We start from the raw sequence: 16,416 nt of genomic DNA, 5'->3' as shown, positions 1-16,416 counted from the left end.
GAGAACTTCATCCACCCATGCCAGCACTAGGCCCATCTCCTCTGGTTGAGTTACTGAAGTCCTCAGATCTTGATTTAAAGACTTCAAGTTACAGAGAATTCACCATTTACTCTAGTTCAGACTAGCAAGGGACTCAGGCCCCAAGGTAAGAAAACCCCCACGGTCTCTGCCAATCTGAATGGGGGGAAATTCTTTCTTGACCCCAAATATTATGATCAGTTAGACCTAGAGATCTATACCAGCTAAATACAAGGGAAAGAATTCTCTGTAATAACTCAGAACCCTCCCCATCTAGTGTCCAGTCTCTGGCCACTGGAGGTATTTGCTAGTAGCAGACATAGATGGACCATATGCCATTGTAGACCACTCATCATACCATCCCCTCCATAGAATTATCAAGCTCAGTTTTGAAGCCAGTTACATTTTTTGCCTCCACTATTCCCCTTGGAAGGCTGTTCCAGAACTTCACTCCTCTAATGGTTAGAAACCTTCATCTAATTTCAAGCCTTAACTTGTTGATGGCTAGTTTATATCCGTTTGTTCTTGTACCAACAGTGGCCCTTAACTTAAATAACTCTTCTCCATCTATGGTATTTATCCCTCTGATGTATTTATAGAAAGCAATCATATCTCCCCTCAGCCTTATTTTGGTTAGGCTAAAAATCGACAAGTCAAGCTCCTTAAGTCTGCTCTCCAAAAACTCAGGTAAGACCTATTTAACCTATCTCTATGGGCAATACCTCACCTAATGTGACCTAGGATTGCATTAGCCTTTTTTCATGGCTATACCACAGTAGCAGTGTATAGTCATCCTGGGATCAACCAGTGCATCCAGGTCTTTCTCCTCATCTGTTGCTTCCAACTGGTAAGTTCCCAGCTTTTGACAAAAGCTCTTGTTGTTTGTCCCTAAGTGCATGATCTTGCACCTTGCACTATTAAATTTCATCCTATTTCTAGTACTTCAGATTTCAAGGCAGTCCATATCTTCTTGTATGATATTCTGATCCTCCTCCATATTGGCAATACCTCCCAACTTTGTGTCAGACACAAATTTTATTAGCACACTCCCACTTTTGGGGCCAAGGTCATTAATGAAAATGTTAAATAAGACTGATTCCAAGTATGAATCTACAGGAATTCCACTAATAACCTCCCTCCAGCATGACAATTCACCTTTCAATATGATTATAGTCTCTCCTTTAACCGATTCCTTACCCATCTTTCGATCCTCGTATTAAACCCCATCTTCTCCAATTTAATAATTTCTCATGTGGAACTGTATCAAATGCTTTACTGAAATCCAGATAGATTAGACGTACTGCATTTCCTTTGTTTGGAAAAATCTATTATCTTCTCAAAGAAAGATATCAGGTTAGTTTGGCAAGATCTACCTTTTGTAAAACCATGTTGTATCTTATTCCTAGTTATCCTGTCTTTAATTACTCTCTCTTTCAAAATTTGTTCTAAGACCTTGCATACAACTGAGGTCAACCTAATGGGCCTGTAGTTTGCCAGATCACTTAAAAAAAAAAACTTTCTTAAATATAGGTACTATATTTGCTGTTTTCCAGTCATAAGGTACAACCCCCCAAATTTATGGATTCATTAAAAATTCTTGCCTTTGGGCTTGCCATTTCATGTGCCATCTTTCTACTAAAGAGGGGCCCAAACCAGAATAGTGGAATGAAATCCCCCTCAAACTTTGGGTCTGGAGCCAAAATCTCTGGAATGGGTGCCTTTCTACTCTTTGCATTTCTTTCAGCTTCAGCAATGAAGATAACTAGGAGCAAAAGTGAAGCTGACTATTTTCACTATCAGTTCTAATCTGGAGCAATGCAGGATAGTGTGTTTTTTTCTGTTAAAAAAACCCTGCCTCCACAGGAATAAAAAAAATCATAGAATTATTTCTATTGTTCTCAGCTTTTGTAAAAGTTTCTTTTTAAAATCATACACCTTGGGCCATGTTTTACATGACAACATCGCTTTAATGCTAGACTGACCACTGTTAACTCCTGTAGAGGATGTGAGAATGCACAGCCAAAATGGGAGATCCAGTATGTAGTAGAAATTTCAGTAGAGTCCATTAGGATTGTTTGACCGGTTTCTGGTTGTTTCTACAGGAGCCAAACCACAGAACCAGTAGACCAATAGACTTTTTGCTCTGTTCCAAAACTCAGTTGGCCAACTAGGACTAGTGAGAACCAGATGAATATTTTAGACTAGAATTTCCAGTACAGCAGTATGGATGTTTGTCTCTGAGTACTGAGAATAGCTTTAACTGCAGTTCCTCTCACTCAGCCCTACAAAATTTTACTCACTTGCTCACAAAGGGAGTAATTTTTTTTCTAACAGCAAGTCAAATTGTATCATAATGGTAAGGGTAAGTGAATAGATATTATCCTTAGCTGGGAAATTTTGCAAACCACGTTTATTTATTCAGATTATTTATTTTTGTGTTTTGTATCCACAGTAAATACAAGAACTGGGCTAAAAGCAATAATCTAGCAAATAATACTGAACCTACACTTCACAGTATGACATTTGACTTTGATGTGAGAAAGGTACATCACAGTACAGAGATGAATGAGAGTTTTAGGAATGTTATTAGAAATTTTAAAAATTGCTTGAAATTTGTTTGTTAAAAATTGGGTAATAAAATCATGCCCTTGGAGGACTGAGAAATCTCTTTCCTTTTAGTTCAGCTATCCTATACAATTTGCCATACTTACATACATGCATATGCACAAAATATGAATAAATTCTGTATGTTTTTTGAATCCATAAAGCCAAAGAAACCCCATTGCACTATATTTCCTATCTTCCTTGTGCCCTAGAGCAGTTTAAAAAAACAATCAACCAAACAAAAAAAGTCTTGCAGAGCCAGTCAAGTAAAGGACAAAGTGTGATGGTCTATAAAAAAATGTATTAATATGGATGCTTAGGAATTAGGTCTAGCTTTTCATGTGCCAGTTTAACCCTATTTATGACACATATTTCTGTGTATTCCAGAACAGAAAGGAAAGCATCCACTTGTCAGCTTACCCTGTGTTAATGCACATACATTTACTGCATTATGAGAGACATGAGGAGAATCCAGCACTGAAGGAGAGATAAGTATAGAGCAAGACAGACATATTCATATCCCAAGAAGAGAAAGAAAACTACCTTAGCTTAGCTGGTTTAAGCATTTATCTGAATATTAGCAGAGCAGGCAGAATATCCATGTAGGTAGGCGATTCATTTGGGTATTCTGAGCATTACTAGCTGGTGAGTGCATCTTTCTTAGGTACAGTATCATGTCTGATAGTATTACTGTATGTTACTTTCATTTATTACACATTTTTTGGATGTCATAAACACATTCTTGGTTAGACATCTATTCACTTTCCACTGATTATCATGAACAAACAGAAAGTGGAGGAAGACTGGCTTTATGCCATGATTTTACAATGTGCTAGCAGCATTTTTGTTATGCACGCGTCCATTGTAGACCGTTCTCATAATGAGACAGCATATGAAGAGGAGCCAAACTACAGCATATGCATGCAAGCCATCTTTATACCTTGAGGGAGGACTATGTGCAGAACATTTATATCCCAAGGGAGCAGAAAGACTTTTTGCTTCAGGAAGTTCATTTAATAAGGGGAACCTGCCCTATAAAGTCATACTGTTTTGTGGGTGTGTCACATCTGAAAGTGTTTATTTATAGAAAAGAAGGGGTTGCAGAATTACTGCCTGTAGAATTACTTATTACAGTGTGGCAGTGGAATCCTTTGGAAGTTTGTCACAGTGCTGCCTGGATGCTGAGTTACCACACAGTGGTAACTGTAGTCTTCTAGCTTTTCTATTGTCTAAAAGCATGAGAAACTTTCAGTGTAGTGCTTGGGAGAACAAGGACTATAATTAAAAATGTATAATGCATGAAATAAAACATTTCTAAACTACATTATTTATAAAAAATGTCACTAAAAGATTTAGGCAATAAAGGCAATATTTAAGAAGAAATTTTCTTGCATATTTTCCAGAACTTTTTAATTTAAAAAACTGAGGAATCTTTAAAATTGTGAAATATTTGCTGATTTTGTACCTTATGAAACCCTTGATTTATTAACATGTACTTCTTTTAGTTATTACAAATGTTGTGGCATGTTCTGTTAAAATATGGCGTCTTAACATCAATGTTATTTTTCTTTTAAATATTTTTACAGATAGTGCCTCTGTGAATTGCTCCTAACTTGTAACCTTCTCTGGATTCCTGTTGATTTTAATTAATTATTTTCTGTTATCTTTTTATGACTGGGACTACACTGCATCAGGTAATTATCCATTTGGTTTTTACAACTGTAGAGCTACTCAAACCACATTCCTGCAAGATACCTGCCTGCCTCCTCCCACACAAAGCCATATTGACTTCAATGGGGCTCCATGCGGATGCAGTGGGAACTACCTGCCCACATCTCATTGCAGGATCAGGGCTGTGAGTGGCAAAGACTCACAGAAGGTCATTTAGCTGAGATTTTACACTATGGGTTTGATCCTGCACCCATTAAAGCCAAAACTCCCATTGAATTCAATGGTGCAGGATTAGGCACTATCACAGGATTCTTATGCCATAGTCGTTCATAAATAAGATAATAAAAAAAGAAAAACCCACGCCTTCCATAGAGTTTTTTCATTTACCTCAGAGACCGTAATATCTAAGATCTGTGTCCAGATCCGTATTCATTTCCCTTTCTTTTCTGATGTCAAAATAAGTGAGTTTCAACTCCAAATTCAAGTATTTTTCTGGCCAAATACTAAACTACAGAAATGGATTCAAAACACCTGCTCTCTCCTAACAAATTTAGATCTATTCTCAGGATCCAAATCCAAACTTATCTCTATAATGGGCTGAATTACTAATACCACTCACTCCGATTTCAAGGATGACATCAACAATCACAATTTGTATTAATAGATTTTCACCTGGGTCTGTAGACCAATTTGGGAAGAACAACATTTACCACACTGACCACAGAGCCATTTGCCTAGGTTGTGTTAAATGAGCTGCACATTATTTCTGTTCTTGGTGCTGTGCTTCCTGCTGCACCAGCCAGACTGTAAGAAAACTGAAAAGGTTTGTATATATGAACGTTTATTGTTGGGATACCCTCGCCGGGTTACGTCTAATTTAGATTGCATGCTCTTTCGGACAGGGACCTAGTGCTCTAAATAAACAAGGATTTAGAGAATAGCAGTTTTGTAGCCATCTTGTAGTTCTATACAGTTCATATTTTTCCCTGGTTTAAATGCAAGAATATCAAGAATCACTGTATCAAGCACCTTTCCAAAAATCAAGAGAAACTATGTCTACTGTATTCCCTCTAGCCTATGGGCAAAGTTTTTCTCTCTGATCTGTACAGTAAAACTGCACAAAGATCTCATTTATGTTAATGTTACTAAGAACTTAAAAATTACACAGTGCATTGCAGAAATATTAACTAGTTAGTTGTTGGGTGGTCTGCACAGAACCGGAATGAAGATTTTTGCCCTATTATCATTACTTTCATACAATGTTGTAATCACTTCAGCTGAAATAATCTACTGTATATTTTTTCCCCTTTACAATATGAATGTACTTGTAAATACTCTGGGCCTCCATTATTCCACTAAATTCAGTGAAGCATAATCAATATAGATTGCTGATGATGCACATTACTTCCAATTCACAAAAATATCTTGTTTTAATTCTTTTTCACATAGTGAGGATATGCACATACACACAAATACATCTGTTGCACACAAGACATTTAGGTGGATTTCATTAGTTATAACCACTGTTATTCCTTCCCACCCCTCCACTCACCCCATATCTTGCCAGTCCTGGAATTGTTCCAACATGGGTATGGCTGTTTGGTGCTTGTGCTTATGCTTTCTGTAAAGTATGATAAGAGAATTTGTATAATTCATATCAACATATTGTTTTGTCCAGTATGTTGTAATTAAAACAATAAAAGGTTGTGAATAAATTACTGGCCTATTCCCAAAGCACTGAAATATAGGTATTTGATAATGTGCTGAAAACTTTTAACACTCGTAGGATGTATTTTTAAACCAACATTCTGAAACTTTCCATATTGGTAAACTGCAGCCTTGATAACTAGCTCATCTCCCTAACAAATGCAAGCAGAATTTTTCTGCAGCATGACAACACTAAACATTTTCTTGGCAAATTGTCACTAAGTGCTGACATTGCTGTCCATGATACTGGCTACAGTCCTTGGCTTTCTTAAAAAAATAATTTCATTGTTACCTTTGGGTGTATTATTTTAGTGGGGGAAGATGTTTCAGAATGGGACAGCTTTGTCTTACCTGTACATTTGCCCTTTCTTAAGAATGATTCATAGATTCTAAGGCCAGAAGGGATCATTGTGATCACTAGTCTGACCTGACTTCCCCAAAATAATTCCTAGAGCAGATCTGTTAGAAAAACATGCAGCCTTGATTTTAAAATTGCCAGATATGGAGAATCCACCATGTCTCTTGGTAAGTTGTTCCAATGATGAATTACTCTCACTGTTAAAAATGTATGCCTTATTTCCAGTCTGAATTTGTCTAGCCTCAACTTCCAGCCATTGGATTGTGTTATACCTCTCTCTGCTAGATTGAAGAGCCCATCATTAATTTTTTTTTCCCCATGTAAGTACTTACAGACTGGAATCAAGTCACCCCTTGATCATCTCTTTGTTAAACTAAATAGATTGAGCTGTTTGAGTCCATTATACGGCACCTTTTCTAATCTGTTATTCATTCTTGAGGCTCTTCAAGGGGGAAGGGATAGCTCAGTGGTTTGAGCATTGGCTTAACAAACCTAGGGTGGTGAGTTCAATCCTTGAGGGGACCATTTGGGGAGTGGTCCTGCTTTGAGCAGGGGGTTGGATTGGATGATCTCCTGAGGTCCCTTCCAACCCTAATAATCTATGATTCTCTGAATCCTCTCCAATTTATCAGCATTCTTCTTGAATTCTAGACACCAGAACAGGACACAGTACCCCAGCAGCAGTCACCCCAGTGTCAAACCGAGGTAAAAGATCCTCTTTATTCCTGCTCAAGATTCCTCTGTATATATATTCAAGGATTGCACTAGTCCATTTGGCTGCAGTATTGCTTTGGAAGCTTATGTTCAGCTGATTATTCACCACAACCCCCAAATCCTTTTCAGAGTCACTGCTTCCCAGGATAGAGTCCCCCATCCTGTAAATATGGTCTATATTCTTTGTTCCTAGCTGTATACATTTACATTTAGCCATATTAAAATGCATATTGTTTCCTTTTACCAAGCGATCCAGATTGCTCTGAATCAGTGACCTGTCTTCTTCATTATTTACCATCCCACCCCCCCAATTTGTATGTCATTTGCAAGCCTTATCAGTTATGATTTTATATTTTTTCCAGGTCATTAATATATTATGTAGTATAGGGCCAAGAACTGATCTCTGTGGGACATCACTAGAAACATACCTGTTCAATAATAGTCCCTCATTTACAAGTATATTTTGAGTCCTATCAGTTAGTTAGCTTTTAATTCATTTAATATGTACTATGTTAATTTTATATTATTCTAAGTTTTTAATCAAAATGTTATGAGGTACCAGATCAAATGCCTTACAGAAGTATATTACATCAGCATTATTACCTTTATCAACCAAATTTGCAATCTCATCAAAAAAGATATCCAGTTAGTTTTTCCATAAATCCATATTTTTGGCATTAATTATATTACCCTACTTTAGTTATTTATTAATTAATTTAATTAAATTAATCAGCCATTCCGTTATCTTGCCCAGGATCAATGTCAGACTGACAGACCTATAATTACCCTGGTTATTCCATTTATCCTTTTTAAATATTGACACAACATTAACTTGTGTCCAGTCTTCTGGAATTTTCCCAGTTTTCCAAGACTTCTTGAAGAACATTAATGGTCCAGTGAGTTCCTCAGCCAACTCTTTTAAAATTCTTGGATGCAAGTTTTTCAGATCTGCTGATTTAAAAATGTCTATCTTTAGTAGTTGCTATTTTACATCCTCTTGAAGTACAAGTGGAATAGAAAGAGTATGGGCATATGATATGATTATATACAGAAAAGAAACATTTATTGAACACATCTGCCTTTTCTGGATTGTTATTTATAATTATGCCATTTTCATCTAGTAATAGACTAATACCATTGTTGAGATTCTTTTTGTTCCTAGTATCTTTAAAAATCTCCTTTTTATTGTCCTTAGCTCTACTGGCAATAAATTTCTCCTTGTGCCCATTTGCGTCCCTTGTCAATTTTCTACAATTCTTAGCTTCTGGTTTATATTCATTATTATCAGCTTCCCCTTTCTTCCATTTATATATATAAATATAACAAAATCATAATTTCCAATCATCATTCACATTTTTCTGATTAAATTCTTCTTCCCAGTTGATTTGGCTCCTAACTGTTTTCAGCTTTGTGAAAGTGGCCCTTTTAAAGCACCAAGTGTGTATCTCTCTTGTTTGGACTTTTTTGAGTTTGCACATTATAAATATTATCAAGTCATGATCACTTGTACCTAAATTAAATTAATTTTTAGTTCTGTGATCAGTTCCTCATTATCTGTCAAGCCAAGATCTAATATAGAATCTCTCTGTGTTGGATGCAACACTTTTTGAGTAGGAAATTGTCATCTATAATATTTAGAAATACCAAGGATCTTTTAGTACTGGGAGCATACCAACTCCAATATAGATCACTCAAAATGACGTCCTCGATGATCACACAGCTTTTTTTCCCTACACATCATAAATAGGTGCGTAAGGAGGTGATCATTCTGTTCCCAGTGTCATTTTTGTGTCTGCAGAAGACACATACTAATACTGCATCTTATGCATTATCTGTTAGGACATTGATCCTTAAGCATTCAAGATCATTTTCATCTGAGTTATCAATTAATTGGAAACAGATACTGCCATTTTTGATGGAGTGCTATCCCTCCTCTCCTTTTGTCATTTCAGTCCTTCCTAAATAGGTTATAACCATTGATTTTAACATTCCAGTAGTGTGAATCACCCCAGCAGATTTATGTAATAGCAACTACATCAAATTTATGAGCAATTCCAATTTCTCTTGTTTGTTATCCTGGCTTCTGGCACTGGTGTGTAGGCAATTAAAAAGAATAGGAGTACATGTGGCACCTTAGAGACTAACAAATTTATTGTAGCATAAGCTTTCATGGGCTACAGCTCACTTCATCGGATGCATGCAGTGGAAAATACAGAAGGAAGATATATATATACACACACACAGGGAACAATGTTGTCATACACATTATAAGGAGAGTGATCAGTTAAGGTGAACTGTTGTCAGCAGGAGAGAAAAATAACTGTTTGTAGTGGTAGTGAAAATGGCCCATTTCCAGCACTTGACAAGGAGATATAAGGAACTGTAGGGGGGTTATGGGGGGAAGTTAAGCATGGGGAAATAGTTTTACAATTAAAGAATTTCTTCTCTTCATGTCCTTGGCTTCCTTGATTAATTTTGTTCTCAACATCTCAGTTTTGCACAGAGGGTTCATATCTACCCTATTTTTATCTTACACTGTTGTTACAGTTTAACGCCCTCCTGACTACTCTAACCAGGTTTTCCTCGAGAAGATTGACCATGAACATCTAACAATCCTGTCCGCATGCATACTAGCAATGGTTCTTATGGAAATCTTTGGCGCTTAACCACTGACTCTGTAAGAAGCTCCCAGGCACTCACAACTACAGAAACTAGGGGAAATAAAAGACACAGGGCAGGTAAAAAGGGGAAATGAATGTAGTGTTCTTGTTTTGTCTCTGTTGCAACTCCCTTGATCCTTCAGTGTCTGTCCAGAAAGACAATATGAGCATTATAGATCTGGTCTGAAGTGCATTTAATGATTCAGTTTCATCTAGGATTGCCCATTTTGCTGCCTTTTCTGCTCATGGCAACATTCTAACCATGTTCTGACCTTTCAGTTTCATATTCATGTTTTACACCAGATTAGATTTTTGTATGTCTTGGTGTATGCCTCAGTATTTCTATTCTATTGCTGAAATTTGTGCTAAGATTATATACTGACGGGGATTTCTGTAGCTCTGTAGTACAATACATGATTGGCATGATCATTTCTGGAAGTTGAAGATCAGGCAACTTTGGCTAATAATCCTGTGCAATCATCATCATCACTACTAGAAGTGTTTTATTTCATAATTATCATTCTTTGCACAGCCTTAATGAATTTAATGAAATGATCATCTGAGTATATCAACAAATCACTTCCTGGCCATTAAAGGGACTTTGGGTATTGAGGCATCCTACGTGTGCACAGTGTGCAAAGGTGGTCAAAAAAGCAAACAAGATGTTAGGAATCATTAAAAAGGGGATAGAGAATAAGACTGAGAATATCTTATTGCCCTTATATAAATCCATAGTACGCCCACATCTCGAATACTGTGTACAGATGTGGTCTCCTCACCTCAAAAAAGATATTATAGCACTAGAAAAGGTTCAGAAAAGGGCAACTAAAATGATTAGGGGTTTGGAGAGGGTCCCATACGAGGAAAGATTAAAGAGGCTAGGCCTCTTCAGCTTGGAAAAGAGGAGACTAAAGGGGGATATGATAGAGGTATATAAAATCATGAGTGATGTTGAGAAAGTGGATAAGGAAAAGTTATTTACTTATTCCCATAATACAAGAACTAGGGGTCACCAAATGAAATTAATAGGTAGCAGGTTTAAAACAAATAAAAGGAAGTTCTTCTTCACACAGCGCACAGTCAACTTGTGGAACTCCTTACCTGAGGAGGTTGTGAAGGCTGGGACTATAACAATGTTTAAAAGGGAACTGGATAAATTCATGGTGGCTAAGTCCATAAATGGCTATTAGCCAGGAAGGGTAAAGAATGGTGTCCCTAGCCTCTGTTCATCAGAGGATGGAGATGGATGGCAGGAGAGAGATCACTTGATCATTCCTGTTAGCTTCACTCCCTCTGGGGCACCTGGCATTGGCCACTGTCGGTAGACAGATACTGGGCTAGATGGACCTTTGATCTGACCCGGTACGGCCGTTCTTATGCTCTTATGTCTCTTCAGGGCTATAAATACTTTGGTTCTAATTCTGGTTTTGGGCTCAATTCAGGGGTAATTGATGTGGGATTTAGTGGCCTGTGATTACGAGTGGACAGATTGGATTATCTGGTGGTCCCTTCCAGCCTTAAACTCTATGACTTTGTAATATACAGCTGGGAGGTGTCATCCACCAACATGAGACAAAAAAACAGGTCTCTTAGGCCTGGTCATTTGCCTTCAAGACATTTAAGATCTCATGAAACTATTTGAAGGAAACGGTCTCTCTCCTGTGTCCTGATCCAAGTTCCCCATCGAATAACACCACAAATGAACTGAAAATGTCTATAGATATGAACATAAGATACTGGTATGTATAAATCAGCAACTATACTTGACAATATATGATCAAGAGAAACATTATTTATTCTTTTTATAGGATGCTACTAGGATTCAGCCAGCAAATAGCCATCCGAATCCACCTAAGTGTTAAATAAATAAATAACCCAACGCACCCCTCCACCCCAAATATTTTCATGAGTATTTAACTCTAACTCAGAGACTTTAACACACACACAAAAATCTTTTCCCCAGAATTAAAGAAAGTTATAAAAGGATTAGTCTATCTGCACATTAGAATAATCAGGTTAGATTTATAAAATCGTGTAGATCAAGGGTGGGCAAATTACAGCCTGTGGGCTGGATCTGGCCCATCAGGGCTTTGCATCTGACCCACGGGATTGCCACCCCCATGGTGCCATAGGGTTAAGGCAGGCTCCCTGACTGCCCAGGCCCTGTGCCACTCCCAGAAGCGGCTGGCACCACATCCCTGCGGGCCCTGGGGTGGAGAGGGAAGGCAGAAGGCTCCATGTGCTGCCCTCACCTTCAGACACGGCCCCCTGCAACTCCCATTGGCTGGGAATGGGGAATCACAGCCAATGGGAGCTTTAGGTGAGATACCTGCAGATGAGGGTAGCGTGCAGAGCCCTCTGCCCCTCCTCCCCCAAGGGTCACAGGGACATGGGCTGGCCACTTCAGTTGTGGTGCCGGGCCAGGGCAGGCAGAGAGTGTGCCTTAGCCCCGCTGCGTGCCGCTGCCACCCTGGAGCTGTTCAAGGTAAGTGGCACCGGGCCGGAGCCTGCACCCCAAACCCCTCCTGTACCCTGCACCCCAACCCTCTGCCTTGAGCCCTCTGCTGCACCCCACATCCCTTCTGCACCTCAGCCTCCTCCCCTGAGCCACCTGCTGAACCCTGCACCCCTCCTGCACCCCAACCACCTGCCCTGAGCCCCCAACCCCCTTCCCTGAGCCCCCTCCCACACTCCACACCCTCTGTCCCAGCCCTACATTCATGGCCCTGCATGCAATTTCCCCACCCAGATGTGGCCCTCAGGCCAGAAAGTTTGCCCACCCCTGGTGTAAATCATAATTATTTAGGGTTATTTTCTGCAGGACTTGGGTCTACAGTGCTTGGACAGAATATCAGGGAGGCCATTGGGAGACAGGGTAATAAATGCAAGTGTCTACTGGCAAAGCTTGTGAGGAAGAAGAGTTGTAACAGAAAAATATTTAGATGAGGGCAGAAGTCAATGCTATATGAGCAGGACTAAAGTTTTGGTGGAGCATGTCATACCTGGGTCGAGGAACCATAAACCCCCTACAGGCCAAGGTGGATGCTATCCAAAGGATGCTGTCCCAAGGTCAAAGAAACAGGTCCAATCCTTCTTAGGCTTGGCCGGATACTACAGGCGATTTGTTCCACACTACAGCCAAATCGCTGCCCCACTGACCGACCTGACCAAAAAGACCCAGCCAAATGCAGTTAAGTGCACTGATTAAGTGTCAAAAGGCCTTTACCCAACTTAAGGCAACGCTCATGTCTGACCCTGTACTCAGGGCCCCGGACTTTGACAAGCCATTCCTAGTAACCACGGATGCATCTCAGCGTGGTATAGGAGCAGTGCTCATGCAGGAAGCAACAGATCACAACTTCCATCCTGTCGTGTTTCTCAGCCAGAAACTGTCGGAGAGGGAAAGTCACTGGTCAGTCAGTGAAAAGGAATGCTATGCCATTGTGTTTGGGGACGGCGGTTCCAACTACAAACTGACCATGCTGCACTAAAGTGGCTTCATACTGCCAAAGGGAACAACAAGAAACTTCTTCGTTGGAGTTTAGCTCTCCAATATTTTGATTTTAAAATTCAGCACATCACAGGAGCTTCTAACAAAGTAGCTGATGCACTCTCCCGTGAGAGTTTCCCAGAATTCAGTAGTTAAAAAGTGTTCTTAAAATGTACAAGTCTGTTAGTTATATACTTAGTGGTATATGTAAAGGTGCATGTGTTGTAGTAATCTGGTTATTTTAAAGTTCTAGACGGAAATCGCCGCCAGTGAGCTTCCCCACTGTCTGCAATTTGGGGGGCATGTCATAAACAGATAGCTAAGGGTTAATGTCTCTTTCACCTGAAGCACCTGACCAGAGGACCAATCAGGAAACCGGATTTTTTCAACTCTGGGTGGAGGAAAGTTTGTGTCTGAGTCTTTGTTTTCTGTCTGCCTGCTTTCTCTGAGCTTTAGAGAAGTATTTCTGCTTTCTAATCTTCTGTTTCCAAGTTGTGAGTACCAAAGAGTTTGTTTCTTTTGTATTTACATGAATATAGTGCTGAAGTGCTTTGATTTGTATTCTTTTTGAATAAGGCTGTTTATTCAATATTCTTTTAAGCAATTGTCCCTGTATTTGTCACCTTAATGCAGAGAGACTATTTGTATGTATTTTTCTTTCTTTCTTATATAAAGCTTTCTTTTAAGACCTGTTGAAGTTTTCTTTACTGGGAAACTTCAGGGAAGTTGAGTCTGTACTCACCAGGGAATTGGTGGGAGGAAGGAGTCAGAGGGAGATCTGTGTGTGTTGGATTTGTTCGCCTGACTTTGCATACCCTCTGGGTTGGGGAGGGGGGGGGGGGAGGGAGATTGACTCGGTGATTCTGGTTTCCAGGACTGGGAACGGAGAGGGGGAGTCACTCTGTTTGGATTCGCAGAGCTTGTGTCTGTGTATCTCTCCAGGAGCACCTGGAGGGGGGAAGGGGAAAAGGATTATTTCCCTTTGTTGTGAGACTCAAGGGATTTGGGTCTTGGGGTCCCCAGGGAAAGTTTTTCAAGGGGACCAGAGTGCCCCAAAACACTCTAATTTTTTGGGTGATGGCAGCAGTACCAACTCCAAGCTGGTAACTAAGCTTGGAGGTTTTCATGCTAACCCCCATATTTTGGACGCTAAGGTCCAAATCTGGGACTAAAGTTATGACAGAGCAGAACTCCATTTGTTCTTGGTCTACGGGTACATTTACCCCATGTTATTACATACAGTAGCATGAAATCTATCTAACAAAATCGTAAAGCATTGGGAAGCGTGCCCAAAGGACTCAGTCCATTAGCCCTTTGGGGGAGTTATTTGACCATGGGCTAGATAGCTGGGCTACCTCCATCTTCATCCTCTCTTATTTTTCTATCTGCTCACATAATAATGGAAAGACTGGGATTTCTGTACACACAATGTATATATCTTTAAGTATTGTCTTGCTTAACTTTATGTTTTCACATTGAGAAAAGTATAACACACGAGTTCTCTTTCTTCCTTGGGGATATGATCTAAGCCAAGTGGTAAGTATTTATGATTCTTGTTTTTAAAACTATGTTACTGTTAAGTATTAAAGGAAAGAGAAAAATATTGCTCAGGGCAAATGAACTTGGCCAAGAAATTGAATAGGAAATAGCATAATCCTAGAAGTATTGCAGAAATATTTGTGCATTTGAAGGGAAGGGGCATGCTCAAACAAATCATCAGTGTTATAGTTTCATTACGTTATCAGAAAAATATGCTTGCAGCAAGTATACAAATCAGATGACATAAATGAGAATGTAACTTAGCTAGATTTGATTTGTGACATTTAGCTAACAGTAGTTTTAGTGAAACTGTAAGCATAGCAGTTACTTCATCAGTACAAGGCTCTGGTGCGCTGTATGAATTAGTACACATGGCATTTATTAAAATGCCATAATCATTGCTCTGAGCCCCCCAGTGCCCTCACCTCCACTGCTCCATCAAACCTTACATAAAATGCAGGGATATAAATGACACTATTTGCACAATGATCATATGGTGTTCCCAAATGATTTTACCCATGCAAGAGTTCAAAATCAAGTACCTTTATTTAGAATTCATCCTCCTGGATTGATTTCCCCAATCTCAGTTATCTACTTCTGGTGGCTTACTAAGCAGACTCCCGGTGGAGCTCTTTCAGAAACCAGATCCTAGGAAGGATTTTGATGACCAGTTGTATTGCCATCACACTTTAGGACTTCCAGAAAGGTTCATTCTGCATGGCAGATACAGCTGGGTGAAAACAATCAATTTTTAAAGCTCAAATTATTAATATGAATCCTCACGGAAAGCTGTTCATCATTGATCCAGTGTTGAAGATTCAGAGAGATGTCCCCTATTCATGAGGTTCTATTAGGGAGGAAAGCACAGGACTGGGAACCAGCTGATCTGGGTGGTACTTCTGGCTGTGGCACCAATTTCCCATGTGACCTTGGGGAAAACACCGCTCTATGCCTAAGTTTCCTCATCTGTAAAATAAAGATGATAAAACTTTCTTATCTCATAGTTGTGCTGTGAGGCTTAATTCAATGGTGCTTGTGAAGGGCTTTGATCAACTCAGGTGGAAGGCACTAACAAAATGCAGACTACTCTTACTTCCATTTTCCATCGACTTATTCCACAAGCCACTGTATTTGTTTTTATACCTCGTTTCTAGTAACATCCGTAATGACCCACTCACAGTCAGAGTGATAAGCAAATAAACTTAAATATCTATTAATTACATGAAGAGGTAGAGAGGGTGTTAAGGCAAGCGCTATATATAGGGCCCAATCCACAAAGGTACTTAGGCATTCTGACACTGAGTGTTGTGGCGCCTAACTTTTGAGCATCTAAAAAAACCCCACAGGAACAAAATTGTGATCCACAAAACCTTGGCATCTAGACATTAAATGGGGGAAGAGAGGCACCTTACAGTATGATCCACAAAGCCAGCACTGGGGGCAGGGGCAGTTGTCTAAGTTAGCCAATAGGAAATGTTAACAAGAAAAGTGTGTGGTAAGCCCTGCCCTTCTCATGGAGATAGGCACGTAAGGCTAGGCTGCAGGAAGGCACCTGTCTTTGCATGCGAGCCATGAACTAGGGGAGATAGGTGTTTGGCTGCCTAAATTGTGTGCAGGGCCTGAAACAAAAGAGAAGAGGACCTCCCTTATAACCT

The 16,416-nt window shown here is 39.5% G+C and overlaps 1 pseudogene; it reads left to right on the top strand.

Annotated features, from left to right (window-relative positions):
- LOC115645045 overlaps positions 1-16,416 on the top strand; it is an 88,733-nt pseudogene that overhangs the window by 30,408 nt on the left and 41,909 nt on the right.

This window comes from Gopherus evgoodei, chromosome 2 (assembly GCF_007399415.2).
Source record: "Gopherus evgoodei ecotype Sinaloan lineage chromosome 2, rGopEvg1_v1.p, whole genome shotgun sequence".
Classification (NCBI taxonomy): domain Eukaryota; kingdom Metazoa; phylum Chordata; order Testudines; family Testudinidae; genus Gopherus; species Gopherus evgoodei.
This window is presented reverse-complemented; position numbering and strand designations above follow the sequence as displayed.